Genomic DNA, 18,714 nt, shown 5'->3' on the forward strand with positions numbered 1-18,714 from the left:
TGGGATAGGCTGGAGGTGTGTGCTTGGGTAGGATGCTCTTTCCAAGGGGCGGTGCAGACTTCATGGGCCGAATGGCCTCTTTCTGCATTGTAAATTCTATCTATGACCCTCTGACTCCGAGATGAGAGTGCCTCTAACTGATCTTTGGTTGATTAAATTAGAATTGTAACTCAAAGTAAGAATCTGGTTTACATGTGTAGACATTCAGAACAGGGTCACTTAATTTGTAGAGCTAAGATTGTACGTTCTTAATGTCCGACAAATCTGACTTAATTGATGACTGTTTTATTAAAAAGAGCAAGTGGATGATGACTAAGATGCCGGACATGGAAAATAGGCAGAAGTTTGAGCGCCAAAGGAAAACCCTATGAACTATTATGAGAGATTAGTCAGGAGAAAGAATAAAAGAGCAAATCGCCCAGTCAATGCCTTCAATGAAAATGAATCCAAGCAGGAGTCATATTTTGCTAAAGTCATCAGTTATGCTCCTATAACAAACAGCACATCCTTTGATACACTAAATACCCCCTTGAGAGCCTTGTAGAGAAATTGGACTTCATTCTTTGTTGCTGTTCACTGTTGGTACAACTATTCATAAATTAATTTTAAGTTCTGTTTCTGTAGCAAAGTGACACTGGGTAATCATTTTGAAGTCTCTAGAGATACTATTCAGTGGAACAGAAAACCTCTGTCCCAGTGAATCACTGGTGGAATATATGTGGATCTTTTTCCAATGCCTGTGGCAATGTGAAGAAAACAACTTACCTTGCCTTTTTGAAGAACCTTTGGAATATGTAAGTTTTGACACAATTCAGAAGGCATCCATGAACCTTTGAATACATGGGCTGAGCCAGAGGCTGAACTAGAAGGAACTCCCTTAGAGAATGAGAGCGATGTGGTGAAAGAGCAAGATCATTTGATCTTGGCCAATCCATCACTCGGTTCCCAAATGGCTTTATGAACAGGAAGGCAATATAGGTTTGTGTTGACTTGCAGGTAAAATTCTGAAACAGAAAATAGGTTAGGAAATGTGGACCTTTGACAACTAAATAAGAATAACAACATCCAAATAATCAAATTTGTTTGTTGATTGTAAAAAGAGAATCAGTAATGTTGCCCAAATCTTCCTGTCACAACCAGAATGTGTCATGTGAGAGTACCTTTAAGAAATGGGTGTTTATAAATGGGTGTGTATATAAATATCTGTGTTGAGAGTACCTCTAAGAAATGGGTGTTTACTACTGCAGTGATGTTAGAGAGTGGGTGGAGCTGGGCTGTCTGTCAGCTTTTTACTTTCGTTTTTGAGCAGGCTGCAGGGTGTGTTTTAGTTTCGTTTTCAGAGCTGGATAGCTGTAGTCACAGCCAGAAGGTGTATGAATCTCTCTCTGTAATCTAAAGACTGTAAATCGAACCTGGTGATTTAAAACTGATAACGGTAGTGACTTTAACCTAATGTGCTTCTGGTAAAAGGTGTTTTAAGTCTTATGGATGTTAAAAGGAAAGCTTAAAGGATTACTTAGTGTTGTAGTCTCTGGGGGTTGTATTTGAATTATTGGTTGCTAAGATGTTCACTGTATGTTTTAAAAAGGTTAACTTGAGTTCATAGAATACACATTGTTTTGCTTTTAAAAAATACTTTTCCATTTCTGCTGTACCACACCTGTAGAGTGGGCCATGTGCTTCCCATACCACAATCTATTAAAAGTTGTGGGTCAGGGGAACTCCATGATACACTTTGGGGTTCTCTAAACCCTAGCCCATAACAAATGGATGAAAAAATTAGAAAACTAGCCTTCTACAGAAAGTAATGGATTGATCCGATTTGCAATACGGAGAGTTAGAATAACTGCGGACAATATAAGTTTGGTGGCTCTCCTATTGCAGGAAAATAATATTAATTCTGTTGTCAAGTGGATGCATCACAAGTAGTTCATTTACATAGACATGGTATCTATGAACCATACCTCTTCGTGAAAGGTAAGAACTAATCAGATTGGATTGAGTTTGAAAAGATGGGACAAGTATCTTTATAAAGGAAAAAGCCTGAGAAATGAATCACATGACAGTATGCTGGACCACAGGTTTTGTTGTAGTTAAATGTTAAATCAGGGTGGATTCATGCGATTTATATTTCATTTTACCTGGATAGGTGTGCAAAATTAAGATAATGAAAAATTGAAAAGACTGTTCATCTTGTTGTCTATCACAGAATTGTTATGGCACAGAAGAAAGACGGCCTGCACTGGCTCTTCAAATGAGTATCATGACTTGGTGCCATTCTCCTTTCTTTTCCCCGTACCCCAGCACATTGTTTCACTTCAGGTAATCATTCAATGTCCTCTTGAATGCCTTGATTTAACCTGCCTCCACCACACTTAAAGGCAGTGCATTCTAGACCCGAACAGCTCGCTGTGTGAAATTTTTTTTCTCACATCAGATTTGCTTCTTTTGCAATTCACTTTAAATCTGTGCCCGCTCATGTTTGATTCCTTTATGAGCGGGAATCTGTCCAGCCACCTTGCGATTTTGAACATCTCTATCAAATCTCCTCTTAGCCTTCTTCTTTCCAAGGAGAACAGTCTCAACCTCCAATTTCTCCTCAAAACTGAAATTTTTCATTCCTGGAACCAGTTTTGTAAATCTATTCGGCACTCTCTCCAATGCATTCACATCCTTCCAATAATGAAGCATCCAGAACTGTACACAATATTCCAGCTGAGGAACAACTAGTGTCTTGTATAAGTTTAGCATAACCTCTTTGCTCTTATATTCGATCCCCCTATTCATAAAGGACAGAATACTATCTGCTTTACTAACTGCTCTATCCACCTGTCCTGCCACCTTCAATGGTCTATGCACTTATACACGCAGGACCCTCTGCTCCTGAACCCCTTTAAGAATTTTACCCGTTATTTTATTTTGTCTCTGATGATCACCTCACACTTCTCCTCATTGAAATTCACCTGTCATCTGACTTGCTCATGAATCATTTAATCCTTCAATATTATCAGTCTTAATTTGGCTAATTCAAAATAATGAAACAAGTGTATGATTTTATTGTATTGGCAATAATACCCCTTATTAGTGATCGAATCTGGAGAGTCTGACAACTACGTATGGAACCAAACCTCTAATTTAAAAAAAAGTTATTACTGTTCTTTTGCGTGAGGTAGTTTTTATTCTGATCAAAGCTAGTTTTAGACCATTGAATCTTATTTTGATTTTCGGTATGAGATGTGTGCACAACTTTAAACCATCAATTACATGATATAATAATTTTTATTGTCGTAAGTAGGCTTGCATTGCAATGAAGTTGAAGTTGTTGTGAAAAGCGCCTAGTCGCCACATTCCGGCGCCTGTTCGGGTACACCGAGGGAGAATTTAGAACGTTCAAATTACCTAAAAGCATGTCTTTTGAGACTTTTGGGAGGAAACCAGAGCACCCGGAGAAACCCACGCAGACACAGGGAGAACGTGCAGACTCCGCACAGACAATGACCCAAGCTGAGAATCAATCCTGGGATCCTGGCGCTGTGAAGCAACAGTGCTAATCACTGTGCTACTGTGTCACCCATACTTATTTTTAAAAAAAATATGTTTATTAAGAATTTTTAACAGAATTTTCAACCATATAAACACCCCCCCCCCCGTACCAAAAAAGAAGAAAAAACTCGCTTAGCAAGACATAAACATGGCAAATCAATATGACACAGAACTTTGTACATTGGATTCCTCCCGTACATAACAGTTTTCCGGATCGTTTCTGTATTTTCTTGCTCAGATGCCCCCCCGAAGAACCCCCCTTCCCTATCCCTCCTTCTTTCTCTCCCCCCCCCCCCCCCCCCCCTCCCCGGGTTGCTGCTGCTGTCGACCGAACTCCATCTAATGCTCCGCGAGATAGTCTAGGAACGGTTGCCACCGCCTGGAGAACCCCTGCACAGACCCTCTCAGGGCAAACTTTATCCTTTCCAACTTGAGAAACCTTGCCATATCATTTATCCTGGGGGGGCTTCACATCTTTCCACACTAACAAGATCCTTCACCGGGCTACCAGGAACACAAAGGCCAGAATGCCGGCCTCTTTCGCCTCCTGCACTCCCGGCTCGTCCGCTACTCCAAATAGTGCTAGCCCCCAGCTTGGCTTGACCTGGACTTTCACCACCTTAGATACTGTTCTCGCAACTCCCCTCCGGAACCCATCCAGTGCCGGGCATGACCAAAACATATGGACATGGTTCGCCGGGCTTCCTGAGCACCTTCCACATCTGTCCTCCACCCCAAAGAACCTACTCAGCCTCGCCCCCGTCATATGTGCTCTGTGAACAACCTTAAATTATATCAGGCTAAGCCTGGCACACGAGGAAGAGGAATTAACCCTACTTAGGGCATCAGCCCATAGACCCTCCTCAATCTCTTCCCCCAGCTCCTCTTCCCATTGACCCTTCAGCTCCTCTACCAAAGCCTCCCCCTCTTCTTTCATCTCCTGGTATATCGCCGACACCTTGCCCTCTCCGACCCATACGCCCGAAATCACCCTGTCTTGAATCCCCTGTGCCGGGAGCAGCGGGAATTCCTTCACCTGCCACCTCACAAACGCCCTCACTTGTATGTACCTGAAGGCATTTCCTGGGGGTAGTCCAAATTTCTCCTCCAGCGCCCCTAAACTCGCAAACGTCCCATCGATGAACAGGTCCCCCATTCTTCTAATCCCTGCCCGCTACCAGCTCTGAAACCCCCCGTCCATCCTTCCTGGGACAAACTGATGGTTATCTCTGATCAGGGACCACACCGAGGCTCCCATCGCTCCCCTATGTCGTCTCCACTGCCCCCAGATCTTTAGCGTTGCCGCCACCACCGGACCCGTGGTGTACCTTGTCGGCGAGAGCGGCAGCGGTGCCGTCACCAGCGCCCCCAGGCTCGTTCCTTTGCAGGACGCCATCTCCAACCTCTTCCATGCTGCCCCCTCTCCCTGCATCACCCACTTACGGATCATCGCCACGTTGGCTGCCCAGTAGTAGCCACCCAGATTCGGCAACGCCAGCCCTCCTCTATCTCTACTACGCTCTAGGAACCCCCTCCTTACCCTCGGGGTCTTGCTCGCCCACACAAATCCCATAATGCTCCTCTTAACAAAGGCCTTGGCAATCACAATTGGGAGGCATTGGAATACAGAAAGAAACCTCGGGAGGACCACCATTTTAATCGACTGTACCCTGCCCGCTAGCGAGAGTGGCAACATGTCCCACCTCTTAAAGTCCTCCTCCATCTGTTCCACCAGCCGCGTAAAATTAAGTTTGTGCAGTGCCCCCAGCTCCTAGCTACCTGGATCCTCAAGTATCGAAAGCTCCTTCCCGCCCTCCTCAACGATAGGTTGTCTATCCCTCTTCCCTGGTCCCCCGGATGCACCACAAAGAGCTCACTCTTTCCCACATTGAGCTTATAGCCCGAGAAGTCCCCAAACTCACTTAGGATCTGCATGACCTCAACCATCCCCTCCACTGGGTCACCCACATACAGCAACAGGTCATCTGCGTACAGCGACACTCGATGCTCCTCTCCCCCTCGGACCACCCCCTCCATTTCCCCGACTCCCTTAACGCCATGGCCAAAGGTTCAATTGCTAATGCAAACAGCAGGGGGCACCCCTGCCTCGTCCCTCGGTGCAGCCGGAAATACTCCGACCTCCGCCGGTTCGTGACCACACTCGCCACTGGGGCTCTATACAGGAGCTTAACCCAACTAATAAACCCTCCCCCGAACCCAAACCTCCTCAACACTTCCCAGAGATACTCCCACTCTACTCGGTCAAAGGCCTTCTCCGCGTCCATAGCTGGCACTATCTCCGTCTCTCCCTCCAGCGATGGCATCATAATCACATACAGTAGCCTCCGCACATTGGTATTTAGCTGCCTGCCCTTTACAAATCCCGTCTGGTCCTCGTGAATCACCCCCGGGACACAGTCCTCAATCCTCGTAGCTAACACTTTTGCCAGCAACTTAGCAACTACGTTGAGGAGCGAGATTGGCCTATACGACCCGCATTGCAGTGGGTCCTTATCCCGCTTCAGGATCAAAGAGACCGTTGCCTCCGACATTGTCGGGGGCAGGGTCCCCCCCTCCCTTGCCTCATTGAAAGTCCTTGCCAGCAACGGGGCTAACAGGTGTACATACTTTCTATAGAACTCCACCGGGAACCCATCCGGTCCCGGGGCCTTCCGTGCCTGCATGCTCCCCAGTCCTTTAACCAGCTCCTCCACCCCAATTGGCGTCCCAAACCAGCCTCCTCCTGCTCCTCCACCCTCGGGAACCTCAGATGGTCCAAGAATCGTCGCATCCCCTCTTTTCCCCCTGGGGGCTGGGACTGATACAGCTCCTCGTAGAAGGCCTTGAATGCCTCATTCACTTTCACCGCACTCCGCACCGTAGTTCCTCTTCCATCCTTGACTCCACCTATTTCCTTCTCTGCCATCCTCTTACGGAGCTGATGGGCCAGCATCCGGCTCACCTTCTCCCATATTCATACATCGCCCCCTGTGCCTTCCTCCACTGTGCCTCTGCCTTCCCTGTGGTCAACAGGTCGAACTCCGTCTGGAGACTTCGTCTCTCCCTGAGTAGTCCCTCATCAGGGGCCTCTTATATCTCCTGTCCACTCTTAAAATCTCCCCCACTAACCTCTCCCTTTCCCTGCCCGCTCTCTTCTCCGTATGAGCCCTGATGGAGATTAACTCTCCCCTGACCACCGACTTCAGCGCCTCCCCATAGTCGTTGGCCTCCAGATACCTTTCGATGCACCCTCCCGCACACTTCCTCGTCTGCCAACAATCCCACATCCAACCGCCACAGCGGGCGTTGGTCCCTCTCCTCCCCCAGCTCTAATTCCACCCAGTGCAGGGCGTGGTCCTAAATGGCTATGGCCGAATACTCCGTTCCCTCCACTTTCGAGATCAATGCCCTGCCCAGAACAAAAAAATCTATCCGGGAGTAGGCCTTGTGTATAATGGAGAAAAAAGAAAATTCTCTGGCCAAAGGCCTGGCAAATCTCCACAGATCTACGCCCCCCCCCCCCATCTGGTTCATAAACCCCCTGAGCACCTTGGCCGTAGCCGGCCTCTTTCCGGTCCTGGATCTGGAGCGATCCAGTGCTGGGTCCAACACCGTGTTGAAGTCCCCACCCATTATCAAACTTGCTACCTCCAAGTCCGGAATGCGCCCCAACATACAACATACGTTTCATGAATCCAGCGTCGTCCCAATTCGGGATGTATACATTTACCAATACCACCCCCGTCCCCTGCAACCTACCGCTCACCATCACGTATCGGCCTCCGTTGTCCACCACTATGTTCTTGGCCTCAAACGACACCCGCTTCCCCATCAGTATTGCCACCCCTCTATTCTTCACAGCCAGCCCCGAATGGAACACCTGTCCTACCCATCCCTTTCTTAACCTGACCTGATCTGCCACCTTCAGATGTGTCTCCTGAAGCATGACCACGTCTGCCTTCAGTCCTTTTAAGTGCGCGAACACTCGGGCCCTCTTAACCGGCCCATTTAGGCCTCACATTCCACGTGATCAGCCGGATTGGGGGGCTACCCCCCCCCCCCCCCCCCCCCCCCCCCCCCCCGACTAGCCATCTCCTATTTTAGGCCAGTCCCGTGCCCGCATCTCCTGCACCCTCCAGTCCCCCAGACGGGGAGCCCCGCCCCGACCACCTCTTCCATTTTCAGTTTCCCCTCAGCCATTGCAGCAGCAACCCTATTTCCCCCCTCTCCTCCCCCTCCCCACCCCCAGCCCCCCTCCCCGCTAGATCCATATCTAGCTCTTTTGCTCCCCCCATAATACTTCTGTAAGTCAGCTGACTCCTGCTGACCCCGGCTTCCACCGCCTTCCCGTTGACCCCCCCCCCCCCCCCGGTGTGGAAATCCCTCCTCCTCCTTGCGCTCCTCCATCCCCCCCCCCCTCCCTAGCGCGGGTAAAAGCCCGCACCTTCCTAAACCAGCCCCGCCCCCTATGGCGCAGCTCCTGTTGCGGCCTTATCCTAATTCCATCCCCGAGTCTCACCTCCCTCCAGCACCGACGCCCACATTCCTCACTGTCCCCCCTTCAAAAACTCTTCCCCCATCCCCATCCATCGTCCCACCCATAAAACATTCTTTACCCATATTTACAACCCTGTATACAGTCAACATCTTCCCCCACTACCACATCCCCTCAGTTCGAGTCCAATTTTTCCGTTTGGATAAATGTCCAAGCCTCTTCTGGCGTTTCGAAATAGTGGTGTCGGTCCTGGTACGTGACCCACAGTCGCGCTGGCTGCAGCATTCCGAATCTCACCCTTTTTTTATGCAGCACCGCCTTGGCCCGATTGAAGCCAGCTCTCCTCTTTGCCACCTCCGCGCTCCAGTCCTGGTGGACTCGGATCACTGCATTCTCCCATCTACTGCTCCGCTCCTTCTTGGCCCATCTCAGGACACTCTCTCTGTCCGCGAAACGATGGAACCTCGCCAATATCGCCCTTGGCGGCTCACCAGCCTTGGGTCTCCTCGCCAGGACCCGGTGAGCCCCTTCTAGCTCCAGGGGGCTCGGAGAGGCCTCCGCACCCATCAGCGAATGGAGCATCGTGCTCACATACGCCCCAGCATCAGCCCCCTCCACTCCTTCGGGGAGACCCAGAATCTGGAGATTCTTCCTCCGCGACCTGTTCTCCAGGACTTCGAATCTCTCGGCCCACCGCTTGTGCAGCGCCTCGTGTGCCTCCATCTTCGTTCTCATTAGTTTTTTCCTTCACCTCTCTGAGCTCTACTGCCTGGACCTTCTGGGTCGCCTTCAGCCCCTCGATCGCCAACAGCATTGGCGCCAGCACCTCCTTTTTAAGCTCCTCCACGCAGCGCCTGAGAAACTCCTGCTGGTCCGGCCCCCATGCTGCTCGATCTCCGCCATCTTGTTTTCTCCCCCTCGTTTCTGCCGCTGCTCCAAAGCCTCTCTTTTTTGTCCATCCACTTCGAGTCCCCTCCATACACGACAGAAGGGGGACCTTACTTCACCTTCCCACACGGAATTAGATCAAAAAAGTTCCGTTGGGGCTCCTCCGGAGAGCTCAAAAGTCCGTTCTAGCGGGAGCTGCCGAAATGTGCGGCTTAGCTCCGCATCGCCGCAACCGGAAGTGTCACCCATACTTATAACTACCCTATTCAGTAATATACTAGAATATTTTTTCAATATGAATATTGCTGTTTATTGCTCATATGAGCAAGGTTTTCACCCAAAACCAACTACATTGACGATACGAAAGTGGTGCATCAATTGGAATATTTAAAAAAAATAAATTTAGAGTACCCAATCAATTTTTCCAATTAAGGGGCAATTTAGTGTGGCCAATCCACCTACTCTGCACATCTTTGGGTTGTGGGGGTGAAACCCACGCAAACACGGGGAGAATGTGCAAACTCCACATGGTCAGTGACCCAGAGCCGGGGTCGAACCTGAGACCTCGGTGCCATGAGGCAGCTGTGTTAACCACTGCGCCACTGTGCTGCCCTATCAATTGGAATATTTAATACTGTTGTTGCTAACTTTAGCCTTAGTTTAATTGCTCTGTTCTATCACCGTTGCTCTTGAGTCGCCAGGTATCTTTCTGATACCGCCACGTGGTTCAAGTCCGAGTAATGATCAATAATCCAATACACCGCTTAGTAAGAATTAAATCAAAGCACATTTATTATATACAGTAATCAATACTCATGCATAAATTCTACGTCTAAGCTACTGCCTACAACTAACAGGCCAATACTTAACTTGAAAATGGCCCACCAGGTCCGGGAAACGAATGGCCTTTCATTCGGGTTCTGAGCCTGTGGGATTCGAAGCTGGTACAGATTGATAGCTAGGAGCGCCTATCTCGTTGCGAGCGTTGAAGTAAGACTTACTGGATGTTTCGCGATGGCTGGACCAATCACTGTCAAGGGTTGGTCTGTGTTGCTGAGTTATCCGGTCAGAAGAAGAAGCAGAAGGGTGCAGGAGGATGCAGAAGGGGTAGCAGAAGGGTCGATTTGAACTTGGACTCTATTCTTATAGTCCCCAGGGGCTTCCCGCCTTTCGGGGTGGACCCTGAACCTGGTTCCAAGTGATTGAACTTTGTCCCAATCACTTGGTTCGATATTCTCCAATGCTGGAGCGATTCCTTGATCGATGGGCAGTCTTGAGGTGATCGTTCACCTCCCTTTTTGTAGGCTTCTGTTGGCGCCGATGAGTCTGGGTTGGCTTTGTGTCTAACATGTTGCATATTGTTCCCGGGGATTGCTCATTAGTATGCAGATGGCTGGTGTTTTGTTGTGCTGATGGTTACTGGTATCGATCTTGTCTGGCCTTCCCAGAGGTGAATACACAGTTTACCTGTAGCTGCTTGTTTTAGTCCTGTTGGCTGATTTTCCCATCAGCCTTTGCCGTTCGCCATTTTTATCATAGAATTTACAGTGCAGAAGGAGGCCATTCGGCCCATTGCGTCTGCACCGGCTCTTGGAAAGAGCACCCTACCCAAGGTCCACACTTCCACCCTATCCCCATAACCCAGTAACCCCACCCTACACTTAGGGCAATTTTGGACACTATGGGCAATTTAGCATGGCCAATCCACCTAACCCGCACATCTTTGGACTGTGGGAGGAAACCGGAGCACCCGGAGGAAACCCACGCACACACGGGGAGGATGTGCAGACTCCGCACAGACAGTGACCCAAGCCGGAATCGAACCTGGGACCCTGGAGCTGTGAAGCATTTGTGCTATCCACAATGCTACCGTGCTGCCCTGATTTTAAATCGGGGTTAGCCATTCTAACTCGGGAGTTAGCCATTTTAACTGGCTACAATACAAAAAGCAAACCTGTTTGATTCACGTTTTAGGGCCAATGTGCGGTGGTTCAGGTGCAATGACAATGATTATAGTAAAATTGTATTGTAAATGCACTTTTACAAATACGCAGTTAGCTACTAATCTAACCTCAATGTCAAATGTTCAGAATGCAATAATTATTGCAGAGGTGGATTTATAATGAAGAGAGGCAACTAGGTGAGGGAGAGGCAGATGCTGTTGAGATTTTACCGTTTTTGCGAAAGGCGAGCAGGTTGCGACTTGACCCAGGGCAAACCAGCAATAGAGAGGCGCAACACCCCAAATCAAACCTATGTCACGAGGAGATGATGAATGAGGCAGGAGGCTGCCTTGAAGACCCCAGGCAAGTGAGAATGAGAAAGTGTGAGGGATGGGGGAGACTGAGGGGATGGAGTGGGAAGAGTATGAGGGAGGAAAGTGTGAGTTGAGGTTAGCCAGAATTGCAGGGAGGGAGCGTGTGGGAGGGCTGGATTGCATTGTGGAGGGAAGGAGAGCTTATGATGGGTGGGTGGGGTTAGTGGGGGCTGGTGCCAGAAATGAAGGTGAGCGCAAGGCCTCACGAACTGCAAATCCACCTCTGAATTATACTAATCAATTGAGATTGTCTGGGCCTTACTGGAAGTCATTAAAAAGAATCTCATTAGCTTTTGTGTATATCCTGAGCAAGATCAGTTGGCTGCGAACAATCAGGTTTGTCATACCTTTCCAATTTGTCTGTTTTTAAAAAATATTGATTTTAGAGTGCCCAATTATTTTTTTTCCAATTAAGGGCAATTTAGTGTGGCTAATTCACCTACTTTCATATTTTCGGGTTGTGGGAGTGAGACCCACGCAGACACGGGGAGAATGTGCAAACTCCACATGGAGAGTGACACGGGGCCGGGATCAAACCTAGATCCTCAGCGCTCGGAGGCAGCAGTGCTAACCACTGTGCCACCGTGCTGCCCCAATTTCTCTGTTTAAAACGTTTTTTTGTATTGGGGACATTTTAGAATAAAATTGATTTAAGTTTATATCAAGAATGCAGCAAAATAAATGTTTATTGGGTTTTGTTGAAAAAAAGGCATACTATCAAAGCTTTTTATTTTGCACTCACCAGGTCAGCTATGTTGTGTTATGTAATTTGGAATAACACAAGCTGCCACTTGATGAGTTTTGAGTAAAAAATGCTCCAGACTTTGAAGTGAGTTTGATGTGTTTTATTGAACTATTGGCACAGTTGTCAATGAGTTCGACTTTCTGCTAATCTAAATGTAGTAACTCAGTCTAACTGAACCAGCCTTGCTCTAAGCCACGTGCTGGGGTGTGATGCTCAGGATACACCCTGTCTCACTCTGTAGATGTTGGCCTGTGGAAAGAGGCAGAGTATGAGTGCCTCATACCTTTTATAGTGAGATACCACCCCTGAGTGTCCTGACTGCTCCTTGGTCATGTCCTATTCTATGTGTTCATTAGCCGCATGTTTGCATATCATGACATCTCCCCTTTTTTTAATGTTTAGTTGGGGTATGTGAATGTATTTATATGTGAATGAGTCTATCTAACGTGACTGACGAAGGACAACAGAACAGAGCAAACAAAACAAATGTTCACAAGTCCAGTCTCTGAGGCTTGTGTCTGATCCAGGTCGATGGTGGTGGAGGGGACGACGGCGCCTTGACAGGCGGGATGGAAGCCTGACTGGTGCGAGGTATCAGGAGGTGTCAATTCAACATATGGAAATGGACGAGAAAGTGGTTGCGGGCAGGCAACTTTGTGCAGTGCCTGTCGATTCTTTCGCACGATGGAGCCATCAGCCATACGTACAACAAAGGAGATGGGCGCGGCCACCCACCATCCGGTGTCTGCTGGGGATAGCAGGGCCAGGTCGGTGGCATGGGCATCATAGCCCTGCTTATGACAGCCTTTGAGCTGCTGCATCTGCAGCACTGGGAGGTGATCCAGGTCGGGCAGGTTTATGGCTGGAAGCGTCGTCCGCAGGTCCCTGTTCATCAGGAGTTGAGCCGGCGACATGCCAGTGGACAATGGAGTTGCCATGTACGCGAGAAGTGCAAGGTGTATGTCGGAAGCAGAGTCCGCGGCCTTGCAGATGAGCTGTTTCACAATGTGTATCCCTTTCTTGACTTTTCCATTGGACTGCGGATAGTGCGAACTGGAGGTGACATGCTGGAAATTGTATGACCTGGCAAACGTGGACCATTCTCGACTGCTATAGCACGGACCATTGTCGCTCATGACGGTGATTGGGATGCCATGCCTTGAGAACGTCCCCTTACAGGCTTTGATGACTATCCGAGAGGTGAGCTCCGGGAGCTTCAGCACCTCAGGGTAATTTGAGAAATAGTCGATGATCAATACGTAGTCACGACCATTTGGATGAAAGAGATCGATGCCAACCTTGGACCACGGAGAGGTCACTATGTCATGCTGTTGAGCGTCTCCTTGCTCTACGCTGGCTGGAACCACTGCCAGGTAGCACAGTTCAGGACCATGTTCGTGATGTCCTGGCTGATGCCAGGCCAGTAGACAGCTTGCCGGGCACTGCGTCTGCACTTCTCGAAGCCCAGGTATCCCTCATGAATCTGGCGCAGCACCAAGCTCTGGAGACTGAGCAGAATGACAATCCTGTCCAGCTTGAGGAGGATACAATCAATCACCGTCAGGTCGTCCTTCACATTGTAAAATTGTGGGCACTGCCCTTTCTGCCAGCCATTGGTGAGGTTGTGGATGACGCGCTGCAAGAGGGGGTCTTTGGCTGTCTCAGCATGAATGAGAACTACTTCTCATCTGTCGCCGGGAGAGTGCTAGCACACAGCTGCACCTGTGATTCGATGTGCTGGATGATCTCCAATGGCTCATTGGGTGAGGTGATGGAGTGGGACAACGCATCAGCAATGATGAGCTCCTTGCCAGATGTGTACGCCAAGTTGAAGTCATACCTCCTAAGTTTAAGCAGGATTCTCTGCAACCAAGGTGTCATGACGTTCAGGTCCTTGTGGATGATGTAGACCAGAGGCCTATGATCTATCTCAACAGTGAATGTTGGCAGGCCGTCGACATAATCATGAAATTTGAGGATGCTGGTGAGAAGACCCAAGTACTCCTTCTCAATCTGTGCATATCTGGTTTCAGTGGGCATAATCGCCCTTGATGCATTGGCTACTGGTGCCCAGGATGATGTGTCATCTCGTTGAAGCAACACTCACCGATGCCATCCTGACTCACATCTGTGGATATCTTTGTCTCCCGGTCCGGGTTGAAGAATGCCAGGACTGGTGCAGTGGTGAGCTTGGCTTTCAGCTCCATCCACTCTGTCTGGTGTGCCGCTTTCCACACCAAGGCAGTTGACTTTTTTTTAACCAGGTTGCATAGGGCCGTGGTGTGTGTGGTCATGTTTGGAATGAACTTGCCCAGAAAATTGACCATACCCAAGAAGCGCAGCACCGCCGTTTTGTCCTCCCGGGACCTTCATCGCCTCGATGGCTTCATTTTGTCTGTGTCCGGGCGCACACCATGCTGTGAGATCTGGTCGCCGAGGAACTTGAGCGTCGATGTGCCAAAACAACATTTGGACATGTTTAACTTTAGGCCGTTGGCATGTACACGGCGAAATACCTTCTGGAGACGGGACGCATGTTCTTCAGGGGTCGTGGACTATATGATGATGTCGTCCACGTACACACGAACCCCTTCAATGCTTTCCATCATCTGCTCCATGATGCGATGGAATATCCCCGATGCCGAGATGATGCCAAATGGCATGCGATTGTAGCAGTATCTGCCAAAAGGCGTGTTGAAGGTGCAGAGCCTTGTGCTGGACTCTTCCAGCTGGATTTGCCAAAATCCCTGTGATGCATCCAATTTGGTGAAGAAGCATCTCACTCGTGAGTTCCTCCCGCTTCGGGATGGGGTAGTGTTCCCACATGATATTCTTATTGAGATCAATGCAGATGCACAGGTCCCCCGAAGGCTTCTTTACGCACAGCATCGAGCTGACCCAGTCAGTCGGTTCGGTGACCTTGGATATGATACCTTTTTGCTGAAGATCCTTGAGTTGTGCCTTCAGGTGCTCTCTCAGTGGAGCAGGGACTCGTTGTGGTGCGTGGACCACTGGCTTGGCATCAGGTCTTAGCAGAATCTTGTATCGATACGGCAACGTGCCCATCCCGTTGAACACATCTGGATACTGGGTGAGAATGTCGTCTATGCCGGCCTGAAGATCCACATGAGAGGATGTTGTGGTGTAAACCCTTTGAATGAGGTTCAACTGCTTGCAGGCGTGCGCACCGAATAGGGATGCCCTATCCGGTTTAACAATTTTAAAGTGTAACCGTGCTTGTGTGTGTCGGTTGGATACGTGCAGATGGCAAGATCCCAGTGCCGTGATGGCATTCCCGTTGTAATCCAGGAGCTTGCAGGCAGTTGGAAGGACCGTGGGGGGGGTTCTTAATGCATCTGAAGTCTGCCTGTGAGAGGAGGTTGGCAGAGGCACCTGTGTCCAGCTTGAACTGGATGGGGCAGTGGTTGACCGTCATCACTGCTCGCCATTCGTCCTCAGAATCCACAGCTAGGATCGATTGGACTTGCGATGTGTCTGGTGTGGCATTTTCACACGTTGTAATAATGCCCACACGGTAGGCGTTATCCAGGCATTCTGGATCTGTTGCACTGCCGGGATCAGAATCCTGTAGGCGTTAGAATTGGGAGCGCCGGCTCCTGACTGGTGGTGCAGATCTGCACAGGGCTGCATAGTGGCCTGGCTTCCTGCAGTATAAACAGTGTCTGCCTCTTGCAGGGCAGTGTTTCTTTAAATGGGCGGTGCCACAGTTCAAACACGTCATGACATCAACATCCTGAAGCTCTGTGCGTCATTGCACATGCGCAGTGCGGTTCTCAGACGTCTGCACCTGCGCATGCATCGGGCCCCGGGAAGAGCGCGCAAAATGGCTGCTTTCGTCAATGTTGAGGTGCTGCATCCGGGAGATGGCCTGCACACTCTCCGCCTCGTGGGAGGCTAGTTTATCATTTTCTGCCATTTTGTACTGGGAATAGCGATTTTTAGCGTGCTCATGCACTGTGCATGTTTCAATTGCAACTGGCAGGGTCATATGCTTGATCTTCAGTAACTGCTCTCTCAGAGGATCAGAGTGAACCCCAAAAAAGATTTGGTCTCTGATCATGGAGTCAGTGATATCACCGAAGTTGCAGGATTGCACTAGCAGTCTAAGGTTAGTTAAATATGAGTGGAAGGATTCGTCTTTAACTTGCAATCGTTGCTCGAAGATTTCGTTGGTGTCTGTAGCCATCTGGGATGGCCACGTCCCGATTACAAAATGGACACTTTGCAAAGAATGCAGGGAAAATTGGACCATACCGAAAAAGCAAGCAGGTGCAAGGTCTGTCTGTTGATTAGAGCTGTAGCTCTCAGACAAGACCGGTACTGCAGAACCATCTACATGCTAATGAGCCATCTCCGGGAACAAAAGGCAACATTTAGGTAAACAATGCTAAGACAGACACCCCGGCCCGGCCAGAGGAGACTAAAACAAAGCAAACCAACGGCCACCTAGGACACGCCCAGCAACCAGGGAACCCACCCCTCTATTGGAGGAAAATCGATAGGAACAATTGGAAAACGGCCCAATTAATTGGGGCCAAGTTCAAGGCCTCCCAAAAGCACGCAAAGCCCTTTTGGGTATAAAAAGGATTCCCCAAGAGAATCTCTCTCTTGGCCTTGCCTCTCAGCGAGGAGAGACCTGCCAAAGCTATGCTAGACCAAGTAAGTTCCAAGTCAATGCACGCTACGAGATAGACGCTCCTAGTTGCTATCCTGTAAACCGCTCAACCCAGCAGCCTCAGAACCGAGCAACGGCCATTGTTCCTCTGACTGAGTGGGCACCCGAAGCTAAGTATAGGTTTTTAGTAATAGTGATAGTTTAGGTTGTAGAGTTTATGCATGAGTAGATTTGACAGTGTGTAAATAAATGAGCATTGCTTTTAACTTACTAACTGGTGTATTGAGTCTTTGATCAGTATTCGGTTTTGAACCTTGTGGCGGTATCGAAAGATACCTGGCGACTCTTGAACAAACGTAATTAAACCGAGCCAAATTAAAAAAACAACAGCAACGAGCAACATGTCCACCTCCAGTGGCTGTCAAACTTGTCCAGGATGGTCTGTAACTTTGTCTTGTCCTGGTCTTCGGCGAAGTGAAAGGAGTTGAATATTTCCAAGGCGTGATCACCCGCTGTGGTGAGGAGAAGACCTATCTTCCGTGCATCAGACGCACCATGAGGTCTGATGCTTCGACGTTAAAACTGAAATTTCTGCTTGAATGTCTGCCAGTTGGCACTGAGAATGCCGGAGGTCTGAGCTGGTGAGAAGCCTGAATCTTTTCCATTGTGCCGGTATACAATCGCTGGTCATCACAGATCTTGCTCAGTTGAACTAACTAGATTGAACAGACTCCTGGTATCATGTTGTGTTATGTAATTTGGAATAACACAAGCTGCCACTTGATGCAGTTTTGATTAAAAGATGCTCCAGACTTTGAAGTGAGTGCAGTGTGTTTTATTGAACTATTAGCACAGTTCTCAATGAGTTTGACTCTCTGCTAATCTAAATGTAGTCACTCAGTCTAACTGAACCAGCCTTGCTCTAAGCCACGTGCTGGGGTGTGATGCTCTGGATACACCGTGTCTCACTCTGTAGATGTTGGCCTGTGGAAAGAGGCGGGGTATGAGTGCCTCATCCCTTTTATAGTGAGATACCACCCCTGAGTGTCCTGACTGCTCATTGGTTGTGTCCTATTCTATGTGTTCATTAGCTGCATGTTTGCATATGACAAGCTACACAAGTTAAACCAACAGTAAAGGGAACAGCAATTTATACGAGATGAGAAGAGAGTGCTGATTGGGTGGTCAGTGGATTCTGGTTGAGGCATTACCATGGAAAACATTGGAGAACAGTTAACTGCCAAGCGTTTGCTTCAAATTTAAACTAGGACTGTCAACTGAGTGGTCAAAGCATTGCCATTGGGAATGAACCATGAATGGCGGCCGCCCAAGCTTTTGTTCAGTTGGAAAAGGTGTAATGCATGGACATGCTCCTTCTCTATGCAAAGAATAGGACCCATGTGTGTGGATTATATACACATACTAGAAGACATATATTCACTTATTCACTCACCCAATCGCCTGCCTACCTACTCACCTAATACAAGCAGAAACCCAAGCGGGAGAATCCAGCTAAGAAGGTTGTGCAGTGCTGATCCGAGGAGACAGAAGAGCTCTTACGTGACTGCTTAGAGACAGTGGACTGGTCCATATTTAAGAACTCAGCGACCAACTTAAATGAGTATGCCACCACCGTCACAGACTTCATCAGCAAATGTGTGAACGACTGCGTGCCAAAGAAAGCAGTACGTACGTTCCCCAACCGGAAACCATGGCTCAATCGCGAGATTGACTCCCTACTGAAGGACAGATCTGAGGCGTTCAAGGCAGACGACCCTGACCTATACAAGAAATCCAGGTACGACCTCCACAAAGCCATCCGGAATGCCAAGAGAGAATATCAAACCAAGCTAGAGTCACAGACAGACTCTCGGCGGTTGTGGCAAGGACTAAACAACACAACGGGCTACAAAGCGAAGCCGAACAGTATCTCTGGCAGCAGCGCACCCCTCCCCGATGAACTCAATGCATTCTATGCTCGGTTCGAGCAGGTAACCAACAATCCGCTGGCGACTGCCCCAGCAGCCCATAATTCACCCATACCCACCATCACAGCTTCCGAAGTCAGATTGGCCTTCCTGAAAGTGAAC

Source organism: Scyliorhinus torazame, chromosome 7, assembly GCF_047496885.1.
Source record: "Scyliorhinus torazame isolate Kashiwa2021f chromosome 7, sScyTor2.1, whole genome shotgun sequence".
Lineage (NCBI taxonomy): Eukaryota > Metazoa > Chordata > Chondrichthyes > Carcharhiniformes > Scyliorhinidae > Scyliorhinus > Scyliorhinus torazame.